The sequence below is a fragment of the Dryas octopetala genome, chromosome 5, assembly GCF_963921425.1.
Source record: "Dryas octopetala chromosome 5, drDryOcto1.1, whole genome shotgun sequence".
Lineage (NCBI taxonomy): Eukaryota > Viridiplantae > Streptophyta > Magnoliopsida > Rosales > Rosaceae > Dryas > Dryas octopetala.
Window position 1 is genome coordinate 7,220,196 of NC_141370.1, and position 13,550 is coordinate 7,233,745.

Genomic DNA, 13,550 nt, shown 5'->3' on the forward strand with positions numbered 1-13,550 from the left:
ACATCAGTGTTCCACTGATCTCTAATGGGGTACTTCCTAGTAGTGATTATGTAACTTACATTGGATACAATTTGAAAGAGATCATTGTCCAATCTTTGAAACTTTAAAATTCTTCTACTTAGAAGCAATGTCTAGCAAAGCCACATTTCGGGTATTGATTAAAAATATAAAATTATTAAAACAAATATTCATTGTCATTCAAAAATATATATAATATCACATTACTAATGCTAGAAGCCCATGGCCTACCTAACTCAACCTCCCAAACATGCTCAAGATGGGAGGATTGTCCAACACTTATAAACACCCCAGCCAAGTGGTTTCTTAGTGATGTGGGACAACAGCTAACTCTAACAAACAGCTGAAACTATTATATGCCATACAGCTTTTTGTACAGTGTAATGAGAATCTTTACTATCAACTTTCCTGTGATTGAAAATTTCTTTTGAAGATTACTTTATGTGTCTGCTAGCACTACAAGAAAAACATATTTGGGCGACGAACATATATTCGTCGCCCAAAGAAATTTGGGGCGACGAACAAGAACATTTGTCGCTCAATGTCATAAAGGTTTGGGCGACGAACAGGTCTGTCGCCCAAAAGAGGTTTGGGCGACGAATCACACGTTCCTCGCCCAAAGTAACTTTGGGCGACGAACTCATCTCGTCGCCTAAACATACGCGACAAACAATTAATTGAGAAATACATTGGGCGAGGAATATACATGTTCGTCGCCCAAAGTGTCTTTGGGCGAGGAAAACGTAAATTTGTCGCCCAAACATACTTTGGGTGACAAAATATATTCGTCGCCCAAAGAAATTTGGGGCGACGAACAAGAACATTTGTCGCTCAATGTCATAAAGGTTTGGGCGACGAACAGGTCCGTCGCCCAAAAGAGGTTTGGGCGACGAATAACACGTTCCTCGCCCAAAGTAACTTTGGGCGACGAACTCATCTCGTCGCCTAAACATACGCGACAAACAATTAATTGAGAAATACATTGGGCGAGGAATATACATGTTTGTCGCCCAAAGTGTCTTTGGGCGAGGAAAACGTAAATTTGTCGCCCAAACATACTTTGGGTGACAAAATATTTCGTCGTCCAAACTCATTTTTGGGCGAGGAATATACATATTCCTCGCCCAAAGACTCTTTGGGTGACGAAATTATGTTCGTCGCCCAAAGGGTCATTCCTTTTTTTTTTTTTTGGTACAATTATATGTATGTTAATCATACAATGCAATCGTGTTTCCAACGATCCGAACCGTTCAATTTTTAATTCTTCATTGAAAGATCAGCATTGCAAAAAATTAGGATTATTGGAGATGTAAAAGTTATGTAACGGTGCTCAAATGTATGAACGATCAAGAAATTGCTAATACTAATCAATGGAGTAGATGAATTCCGATTTGGGCGATTTTTTGCAGGAATGATGTTTGAGTATAAACGAATAAAATGAACGGCTCCGATCGTTGAAATTACAGTATAGTCTTCACAATTCTTGAATCGACAAAGTTTCAATGAAAAAACTATAGAATTATACTCTTCAAGTGTATTTGTATGTAGTAGATCACTTTTGTATTGTGTTTTTTACGATCCGAACCGATCATTCCTTAGTGCCCCACTCAAAGATCATCCATGCAAAAAATTATCTCAATTGGAGATGTAGAAGTTAGGTTTAGCATTTAGGATGTATGAACGATCTTGATTCTTATAATAATAATCGAACGGGTTGATGAATTCCGATTGAGCCGATTTTTTCCAGGGTTGATCTTTGAGTATGAACATATATGATGAATGGCTCTGATTGTGATAATCACGTTGTGGTCTTCACAATTATTGAAGCTACAAGGTTTTAACGAAAGAGTTAATATAATTTTATTCTTCAAGTGCAAAAACCGTTCATGTATATATACAACCTCATATGTCGATCGTGTTTTCAATGATCCGAACTGTTCATTTATTAGTTTCTCACTCAAATATTAATCTTGCAGAAAATTAGGTCAATTGGAGATGTAAATATTTGGTATCAGAGCTCGAATGTAGGAATGATTGTTTTGTAATAATGGTTTGGGCGAGGAACTTCACATTTCGTCGCCCAAAGTCGTTTTGGGCAACGAATTGTGAAGTTTCTCGCCCAAGATAACTTTGGGCGACGAAATTTGCAGTTCCTCGCCCAAAGTAAGAATACTTTTTTGTTTACAATTTTATATATGTAATAGCATACGATACGATTGTATTTCCAAAGATCATAACCATTCATTTTTTAATTCCCCACTCAAGGATCATCCATGCAAAAAATTAGCTCAATCGGAGATGTAGAAGTTAGGTAACGGTGGTTGAACTTATGAACGATTGTAAATTTTCTAATACGAATCGAAGTATGAGATGAATTCCGATTTAGCCGATTTTTTGCAGGGATGATCTTCTAGTATAAACGAATAGAATGAACGGTTCCGATCGTTGAAATCACATTGTAGTCTTCACAAATTGTTGAATCGCCAAAATTTCTACCCAAAAGTTAATATAATTATACTCTTCAAGTGTATTTGTATGTAGAAGATCACTTTTGTATTGTGTTTTTAACGATCCGAACCGATCATTCCATAGTGCCCCACTCAAAGATCATCCATGCAAAAAATTAACTCAATTGGAGATGTAGAAGTTAGGTTTGGCATTTAGGATGTATGAACGATCTTGATTCTTATAATAATAATCGAACGAGTAGATGAACTCCGATTGAGCCGATTTTTTCCAGGGTTGATCTTTGAGTATGAACATATATGATGAACGACTATGATTGTTGTAATGACGTTATTGTCTTCACAATTATTGAATCGACAAGGTTTGCACGAAATAGTTAATAGAATTTTATTATTTAAGTGTAAAATCCACTGATTTATATGTAGAACCTTATATGTCGATTGTGTTTTTAACGATCTGAACCGTTCATTTATTAGTTTGTCACTCAAAGATCATTCCTCTAAAATATTAGGTCAATTGGAGATCTAGAAGTTTGGTATTGGAGCTTGAACGTATGAACAATCATGGTTCATAAAAAAAATTCAACTTTGGGCGACGAAATGTAGCTTTGGGCGACGAACGGTGCGTCGCCCAAATTCTGAAATTATGGCGGGATAAAACGGTGCCCTAAAGTCAACGACTTTGGGCGACGAACTTGATTCCGTCGCCCCAAGTATCTTTGGGCGACGAAATTGTTAATTCCTCGCCTAAAGTTACTTTGGGCGACGAATTCATGTTCGTCGTCCAAAGTCTTTAAGTTTAACCCATTACTGGGTTCACTTCAGTCACTCTCTCTCACTCACTCCCTCGCCCTCGCAGCAGTCCCTCCTCCTTCCCTCCTCCTCCCGCAGCTCTCAGCTCTCACTCCCTCTCAGCGCGCCGGCCACTCCCTCCTCCTCCTTCCTCCTCCTCCCTCCTTCCCCGAAACCCAAAACCCCTCCCCGAAAACCCACCCCCCCCATCGGAGACCCACCCCCTCCCCTGAAAATCCACCCTCGCCGAAACCCACCCCCCCGAAAACCCACCCCCGCCGAAACCCACCCCCTCGAATACCCACCCCCGCCGAAACCCACCCCCCACCCGAATACCCACCCCCACCCGAAACCCACCCTTCCCCGAAAACCCACCCCCACCGAAACCCATCCCCCCCAGCCGAAACCAGCTCACCCAAACCCCCCCTCCAAGCCGAAACCAGCTCAACACCCCCCCCCCCCCCACACAGGTATTTTGTTTTTTTTTTTTTGTATTTATGGTATTTTCTGTTTTTTTTTTTGTATTTTCTGTTTTTTATGTTTTCTAATATTGTGGATTTTGTACTTGTTGTGGATTTTGCATAAATTGGTTGTGAAATTTCTGATTTGAGTGGTAATTAGTTAATGTTGTGGGTTTTTTTAATTTAGTAGTTTGGTTGTGAAATCTGAATTTAGATTGATGTTGGGCTCATATTTGACAATGATTTATTTTTTTGGTGAAGGATAGTGTTGCATTTGTTGTGAAGGATAATTGCATTTTTGGTGAGGTATGTGTTTAATCTATCTTTTAGTTAAGTTTTTGTATGATTTAGTATTTAATGTTTCATATATAATTGTATTAAATTTTTGAGTGAATTAGTTTGTATGTTAAAATTAATTATAAAATTGATTAATTAATTTGTATGTTTTTATATGCTAAAATTTAATAGTTTGTTTGTATGCTTATATGTATATTGTTAGATTAATTATAGTTTAGTTTGTATGTTACATTTAGTTTAGTTGTAATTGCAAAATTTCCGATGACGTAGTCCAGCACTCCTCGAGTACTGGGTGAGGTCATGTGGCACGAAGCGCTTGTGCGAAGTTATCAATCGATAACTTTGTACATTTAACTAGTCGTGCGAAGTTATCAGTGGATAACTTTGTACACTAAATTTAAATTCACCTTAGACCCGTTCGAGAGTCTATTGGACGCGCGCATGGGCGCTGGGCGTGACTGCGCTCCAATATGATTCTTGAATTGTCCAAATTACCCATGGACAGTTTGGGAGTGCACAATTATGTGTTGTGGTTAGCGGTTCATGTGATGTGGTTTTGATCTGAGAAAATTTCGGCAACATCTCCTTATGTGTTCTTCGAGTGCATACTAGATATTTGTTTTAAATATCTACGTCGTGCACTTGGAGAACCATAGGGAGATGCTGCCAAAATTTTCCCAGATCGAAACTACGTCGTGTGAGCCAACAACCACGACACATATGTGCATTCTCGAATGGGATAGGGCCCTTACCGGAGGCATAAGGAGACGACGAATGGTGACGCATCGTTTTCTAATTGTCGTGTAATATGGAAACAGGCATCATGGACCGACAGTGGATACGTAATACGAATCGTGTTAGTGATGAATATTTGTATGGGATCGAGTCATTTATCCAAGTTGCACAGGAACATGTCAATGCTCAGAATAATATAAGGTGTCCGTGCCGGAATTGTAACAACTCTTTATGGAAGACAGTGCGTGAAGTCAGAATTCATTTTGTGAAATATGAGATATCACACAACTATACGACATGGTATTATCATGGTGAACCGAGAGTTTATGCTTCGACTTCCTCGGAGACCCGAACAATTCTGCAGCCTACTGAATCTATTGCTGATGATAATGACCAAGTGATGGGCATAATAAACGATGCTTATCCATATGCATCGCTAGATCACGAAGTCAGTCAGGATGATACAGAGAGCGATAATATGGATGAAGATGATGGGTTGCCCGAAGTCCAAAGAGAAGAGTTTGATAAGTACGAGAGATTGTTGAAACAAGCTCAGCGGGAATTGTACTCTGGTTGTGAAGAGTTCTCAGTGCTAACTGCTGTTGTGGAGTTAATGCATTGGAAAGTACTTAATCAACATTCGAATCGAAGTTATGATCAGTTGATGGGGATTTTGAAACGAATGCTTCCAAAAAACAATCATATACCTGAAACCCATTATCTTGCGAATAAGGTGTTGAAAGATCTCGGTTTGGGATATGAAAAGATTCATGCATGCAAGAATGATTGTGTATTGTTTTACAAAGAACACCAAGGGAAGGATAAATGCCCTGTGTGCAATGAACCGAGATATAAGAACAAGTCTGTAGAGAGAAAGAAACAGATTCCGCAAAAGGTGTTGCGTTATTTCCCACTTAAGCCAAGGTTGCAACGATTGTACATGTCGACACATACTGCAAGTGACATGAGGTGGCACAAAGATAAGCGGGTTGAGGATGATGTGATGAGACATCCTGCAGACGGAAGCGCATGGAAAGAATTTGACAAGATATATCCGAGTTTTGCAGCAGATCCACGAAATGTCAGATTAGGACTTGCTACTGATGGATTTAATCCATTCGGAAATATGAGCACATCTCACAGCACTTGGCCAGTGGTCGTGGTTCCTTATAATTTGCCTCCCTGTAAATGCATGAAAAAAGAATTCACAATTATGACGCTATTAATTCCAGGACCGCAATCCCCTGGCAAGGAGATCGATGTATATTTGCGGCCGTTGATTGATGAGTTGAAAGAATTGTGGCAAAATGGTGTGCCGACATATGATAAGTCCACCGAAACAATGTTTTCCTTGCGTGCGGCAGTCATGTGGACAATAAATGATTTCCCAGCTTATAGGAATTTATCAGGCTGGAGCACCAAGGGTTATATGGCATGTCCTACTTGTAATAAAGATATAACTTCCGCTTGGCACAGTGGTAAAGTATGTTATATGGGCCACCGAAGATGGTTGCCGGAGGATCATAAATGGCGTCACAGTAAGGAGGCCTTTGACGGAAAAAATGAGATGGGCGTGAAACCTAAAGAATTATCTGGTGATGACATCTTGAGGCAGTTGAATAACTTAGAATTTGGCCGGATTGGTAAACATCCCTCTAACAAAGAACGAAATATGCCAAGGTCACCTGCACATCTAAATTGGACAAACAAGTCGATATTCTTCGAGTTGGAGTATTGGTCCAAGTTGAAAATCAGGCACAATCTCGATGTAATGCATATTGAGAAGAACGTGTGCGAAAGTTTGGTGGAGACAATTTTGGGCATTGAGGGAAAATCAAAGGACACAATTAAGGCTCGACAAGATTTGTAAGAAATGGGCATCAGGAAACATTTGTGGTTAACGAAGAAAGGTGATAAAATGATAAAGAAACATCCATTTTATACCATGAAGCCTGTGGATAAGAAAGAATTCTTAAAGTTTCTTGCATCGGTCAAATTTCCAGATGGATACGCGGCCAATATCTCTCGAAATGTGAAAATCGACTCTGGAAAAATTTTGGGCTTGAAAAGTCATGATTGTCATGTTTTATTGCAACGTCTGCTTCCGGTGGGTATTCGAAAGTTTTTGCCCGAAGATGTGGTTGAACCGATTGTTGGGTTGTCGAGGTTCTTTCAACATATCTGCGCTAAGACGTTGCGCGTATCGGACATGTCAAAATTGAAAGATGAGATTGTGTACATCCTATGCAAATTTGAACAAATATTTCCACCGGCCTTTTTTGATATAATGATTCATTTAATGATACATTTACCGCAAGAGGCAATTCTTGCTGGGCCGGTCAGTTATCGGTGGATGTACCCAATAGAAAGGTAACAATTCCTAAACTATTTCATTACTATTCTCCAAGTTCAGCTCTATGTTACTCATAAAAGTTTTCTCACTATGTAATTACATTTGCAGAATGTTGGGTAATTACAAAAGGTACGTCCGAAACCGGGCACGCCCCGAAGGCTCCATAGCAGAGGCATACATTGCAAATGAATCCATCACGTACTGTGCAATGTATCTCAGCAGTGTTAAGACGTCATTCAATCGGCCCCAACGCAACGACGACGGTGGTGAAAAAAATGAGACACTTTCTGTCTTTTCTCAAATTACACGACCATTTGGCGAAGCCCCTAAATCAGCTGTTGAATTCTCGAAACACGATATGGAGGTGGCTCATTGGTTCATACTCAACAATTGCGAAGAAGTTGACTCTTTACGCATTGAGCATGAGGAACTAATGAAGCGCGACTATCCAAGATGGGACATGGAACGTGTACAGAAAAAGCATCGGGAATTGTTTCCTAAATGGTTTAAGGAACATGTAAGTGATTACTGACAATAATGATCAGTTCGTTCATGTGTTTGTAAATTTTTTGTAATATATTAATTCCATTGTCTTTTACCAAATGGAAAAGCTGACTGATGATAATTCGCCGTTATACAAGGAGTTAATGAGTTTGGCGAGTGGTATTCAATGGGTTGAAACGTTTTCCGGATGTAATGTGAATGGAGTCAAGTTTTTAACTGTAGAACGAGATGTCATCTTGAGCACTCAAAATAGCGGGGTTTGTGTAGAGAACTTAGAGACTGGCACGGTTGATTTCTACGGCAAGCTGACGAGTGTACATCAAGTCTTGTACTCGCATCGCTTTCAAGTTGTGTTATTTAAGTGTCATTGGTTTAATACAGACCCGAATAGGAACAACATTATTAAACTCGATTACGACTTAATATCTGTGAATACAAACACTCGATGGTATGAGAATGATCCATTTATTCTTGCCACAATGGCAAAACCAGTATGTTATCTGGATGACCCTAAGGCGGGTGTGGGTTGGAAAGTAGCTCAGATGATTCAGAATCGAAATATATGGGATATTCCGGAAAAAGAAAATCAGGATGACGTGGCCTATCAAGAGGATTCATCTTCAACCATACCCAATCCATACAACAATGATGTTATCATACAACAAGTCGAGATACATGACGTTCCTCCAATTGAGATCGATGCCTTATCAATTGATCTTAGGCCACTTCCCCGAATTGATGTTAATGATTTCATCGATGATGATGATGATGAAGATGATGAAGATGAAGATGAAGATGAAGATGAAGATGAAGATGAATATGAAGATGAAGATGAATATGAAGATGATGATGTTGATGGTATCGATGATGATGATGATGAAATGAGTATTTCTAGTGGTGATTCAGATTAGTAATTGATAATGGTGATTCATATTAGTAAGTGATAATGATGATTCAGATTAGTAAGTTATTACTTTAGTTTTCTTTTTTACTAACATAAATATTTATTGAATTGTGCAGATGAGTTTGATCTCGAACAGGGGTGGATCTCGGAGGTCTAGTTCAGCATCCATGTCCGCCCCAGCAGCCCAGCCCGCCCCTGCAGTACAACCCGACCTCATAGCCCAGAGCGAATCGACCCCGGCGATACTCCCAGATCTCTCATCTAGTACTGGGTCTGCGATTCAGTCGGCACGGAGGGCCCGACGTGGTCACCGCACTACAAGAAAAACTGTAATAGACATCACTTTTTTAATATCAGTTTTTATATTAACTGATATCGTATATTTTTAGATATCGGTTAATTTTGTAGACGATATCTAAACTCATTAACATATCACTATTTTTTTTTTCCGATATCTTAATTTTTCCCTGTTGATTAAGTTTTTTAAAAAACTGATATGTAAAAGTCAAATCTGATATCTATATCTCACCAAAAAAAAACACGGGGGAATTTTTTTCCCCTAACTTAAAAATTTGGCTAAGTGTTCCAACCCCAGTCACGATATCCACACACACACATTCCCTTCTATGCGCGCAAACATCTCCTTCAAGCTCTCTCACCCTCTCAAACACAAACTAAGACACACACTCGATTGCCGCCATTCTCGATCTCTGTCTCTCTCACGCGTCTCGTTCTCACTCAGACCTTGCCGCCGAAGTCGAAGTTGCCGTCAGCGGTCAAGTACGAACTATCTCATCCTCCTGGGTTGCGGCGTCAAAAGGTAAGCTCAGTCTCATCTCTCCTGGGTTCTCTCTTTATCTCTGTCCTCTTCTCGCTATCTCTCTGTCCTCTTCGCTCTTGTTGTTGTTTAGGTTTTTCTTCAAATTAGGGATTTTCATAGGTTCGTTTGCTTCTCGAAATTAGGGGTTTTCTTGGTTTTCAATTTCTCTCTCTTTGGAACAGGATATTGTCACGTCTTTAATTCACTAGGAGGATCTGTTACTGAGAAAGATTTGCTAGGAAACTATCTTGCTATGTTTACAAGTTTTGTTCTCAGGGATTTGTATTTTGACTTTGTGCTGGGATATGGCCTTTCCCAAAAGTAGCTAATCGGAGCCAAGAAAATGGTAGAAATTGTCAATCTATATGTAATGAGAACCAAGTGGTTCATTCCCTCATCAAGCAACTTGGCAGTGGAACACAGTGACCAATACCATCTGGTGGCAAGATTTCCCTCGTAGAAGGGCACCTGATTATTCATCCCTATTTACTCAATTTCAAGATGGGGAAATAAATCAAGACACAAAATCAGATTTTGCTTCTCAGCTGGCTGGATTTACGGCATCTTTATTGACTGACGTACCTAGTCAGGCCCAGTGGATTGTTGAGTTGGCAAAGTATGATTTTGGAGGGGCAATGGGACGTTTGGTTGCTTCAGTACCTGGAATTCATTCTTATAAAAGTCCCTATATATTAGAATCTAGGCACTTTGTACGTGTAAGTTCTTTCATATATAAAGTGTGTGATCCTACATCTTCTTGTTTGAATGGGAAGCTGATCTGCAAATGTCAACAAATGTCAATGCCACTTTAACATTTCCTTATCTATAATCACAGATATTTATCATTTTATTGGTCCATTTGCTTGAAAGTTTACACAGAAAGTCATCTGACCCATGGGATAAAGTGATAGGAATATGTTTCAGTGTTTTTCGTGGAAGTTAAACTTCCACCTCCCCCCTTATGTGAGTGCAAGCTTTTTCTGTGTTTTCCCTTTTGTCTCCATCTAAATCATGAGTCTTTCATCATTTCATTTCCCCTTCGGGTAGGGAATTCAGTAAATCCCATATTCTCAAGGATAAATGATAGTTCTTTAGATGGATTAAACTCAATTTTATTAGTGGATGCATTTCATCAGTATTGATAGGGAAGACTTCATGTTAGTCTCTTAATGGCTGCTTGATTAAACTTGGTTTTTAATTCTGTCAATAATTTTCATGTCAGGCTGATCATGGTGCATCAGGGTCTTTTGGTGTGAAATTCCTTGGTTCAGTTGAAGCATCTGTGGTTGGTCTAAGCTACATCTTTCACAATGCAACAGACACAAATGGTGCAAAGCTTAAGAAACTGGCTTCATTCCTAAGGAAATCATGTGAAAGTGCAAACAAGTTATCAATTGTTTTAACAAGAAACACAAATGTACCTGCAGATGCAAATGCAGTGAGCATTCTTGTTCCGAACCCCAACGATTTCTCCGAGGGAGGTAAAATTCACATTGCTTGTTCCAGAAACACCCTCATGTTGTAAGATTTTCTTATTCTATATTTTTGGTATTGGATATTATTTGAAGAATTAATCATAAAATTGTGTGAATGTGGGTTGTTTTGCTCTGACTGCATGCATCACAATTATTCTGTTTATCTGTCCCAAGTCCTCTAAATGTGTGAATGTGGTTTTAAGTTGTGACCGTTCGTGCTGTTAGCTACCCAAGTAGTCTTACTGCTTTGTTTCTTGTAGTAGATTGCGTTCAACTTGGATTTTTTCCTAGAAATGTTGCAAAATGGGTCTCTCCATTGTGGGATATTGGATTCTTCAGATTCTCTGGTTATGTCTGTCCTAAAGAAGCCCTTGCAGCAGCTTTAGGAGGAAACAACAAGAAAGTACAACTGATACTGCATGTGTCACAGGCATGATATTCTGAATTTATCGGATATGTTTTGAGGATACATATGCTTGGAGCTCAATCAAAATGAAAATATGATGTTTTAGATTTAGGAGTGGCATATATTAAAGACACGGTGCTGATTTTGCAGGGACCTCATTTTCAGGATATATCAAAGATGATGCAACCTCAACATGTTATTGCTTTATGCTCTCTGATTGCTGCAATTCAAAGGTGTATAGGCCTTTGGCGGCTGCAGGAGGTAATGGAAGTGAAATTCTCAGTCATCAAATCTCTGGAACAGTTTATTACATCATTGATTATCATATTCTTCCTCACTATTAAGTAGTTTATGCAACTGATGTTGTTTAGTGACTTTTCTAAATTTACAATGTTATTGCCGGTATCTTATGAAATCTTTTATCTTTTATTAGGTTTTAGGTCAATATAAATGGCCTGAATCCCTTGACTCTGATTTTCTTTATGGTGAGTATATCTTGCACAATCATAATCTATTTCCAAGAAGTTTGGAAGATATATATTTGTTAATGAAAAGAGGGACTTCTAAATATCTTCTTTATTATTTTTTGTTGGATGCCTTTTTATTCTAAGGTGCATCCTCAATTGGATCAATCAACACAAAATTTTTAGCTGCATTTTCAACAGCTGAACTAGATTTGCTGAGATTTTTCTTCTGTGTTTCTAAGGTCAATCGTATCCTCTTTGCGGCCTCATAGGGTACACATAATTTTTTGTTTGATTTTTATATGCAAGTCATTTTTAGATTGCAGTGCCTTATCAGATACACAATACATGCTAAGCAGGTTCAACTCTGCATTGGGTCTGTTTGTATGTGCAGATGTATATAATATAGTTAAAAGCTTGTCAACTGTGAAGTGAAGTTTTGATCCCATAAACTTTCTACCTTTGCAAAAGGACATGACTTATGAGTCATGCACATAAATTACAGGAAAAAGAAAATCCACATGGCCGAGAAAAAACAAGAAAAGAGATAGAAAGAAAAATTTGAACATACTATCACTACTCTTGCTTGTTTCCCAAAAATTTAAATTGTGGGGGTCAACATTCTATAATATATGCATTTATTTATCATGTACATAAGTATTCACAAAAAAACTGAAGCCATAGTTAACAGCTTCATCCTTCTGGTAATCTGTCCTTTACTATGATCTCCACCTTGAACGTCCCTTGTGTGCTTCTCTGACCCAGTTAACAATGATCAATGAATCTCCACTAATGTGGTTTTTGGTTGACCGAACAATGTAATTTCTTTTTACCCTTTCAATAGATTAAGTATCTTTGCCTTGATAGGATCTCCTCTCCCATTTGAAGGAAGAAATTGTAATGTTTTGTAGCCTAGATTTCATTGTGTTACTATTTTCAGTGGACAACTTGTCACAAAGTTTGTACTTGAAATAATATTTTGTTTCCAATCAAAAAAGGAAGTTTTGTTGATTATAAAGCTCATGTATATGTGAGTAGTACTATTTCATGTGGTTCTGTTCTTTGTGATACTTTGTACAATGTTTTACATGGAATTAGTATCAAGATGCAGTTTTTGTAAAATAACTATTTCATGTGGTTCTGTTCTTTTTGGTGTTGCTTAGTTTCAGTTCTTGTGTAGTTTGTCTATTTTCTTCTCTCAGGTTTAGACTTGTGATCAGCGGACTCCTTGTCCTCTGCTAGCTTGTACCTTTCATTTTTAATTAATGAAAGTTGTTTCTTATAAGAAAAAAAAAATATGCAGTTTTTGTAAAATAACATACTCTGTAGAATATGTTGCATTTTTAGCGTGTGACTTCACATATTAGTTTTCTTCGTCTTCCTTTTTTTTTTTTGGTTTCATTGGAAGGGATCAAACACTTGACTTATCATAATTCTAAGTCCATTATTTTTTACTTGCATTATTGCTGAACTCTAGGCTGATGGTTTGCGAAATGTAGGCCATCTGAATCATATATATGTGCAGCTAGCCATCTAAATTCAATACTTGCTGCAATCTTATTAATGCTTTTGGCCTATATTTTCTTAATGCCCTTTGGGATCCTTGCTCATATAGATTTATTAATTAATGCACTTTTCTTTTTTGTTTTCAGTGGAGTAATCTGAAGAGCAAGAGGAGCAGTTACACACAGGAACAAATAAATGAAGTCCGGGTTGAGTGGGGAGATTATGTTTCCATGAATTTTATTTAGTAGTCACATGCATGTTTTTGGTACCTTTTTGAGCATTTTGTTGTAGATATGAAGATATATACTAGCTAGTTCACATTCAAATCTTTTGTATAGGCAGAATTTAGG

General features: G+C 38.3%; 1 pseudogene; it reads left to right on the plus strand.

Moving 5' to 3' along the window:
- Window positions 1-4,856: 4,856 nt before the first annotated feature.
- On the plus strand, window positions 4,857-11,966 carry LOC147283888 (uncharacterized; annotated as a pseudogene).
- The last annotated feature ends 1,584 nt before the right edge of the window (window positions 11,967-13,550 follow it).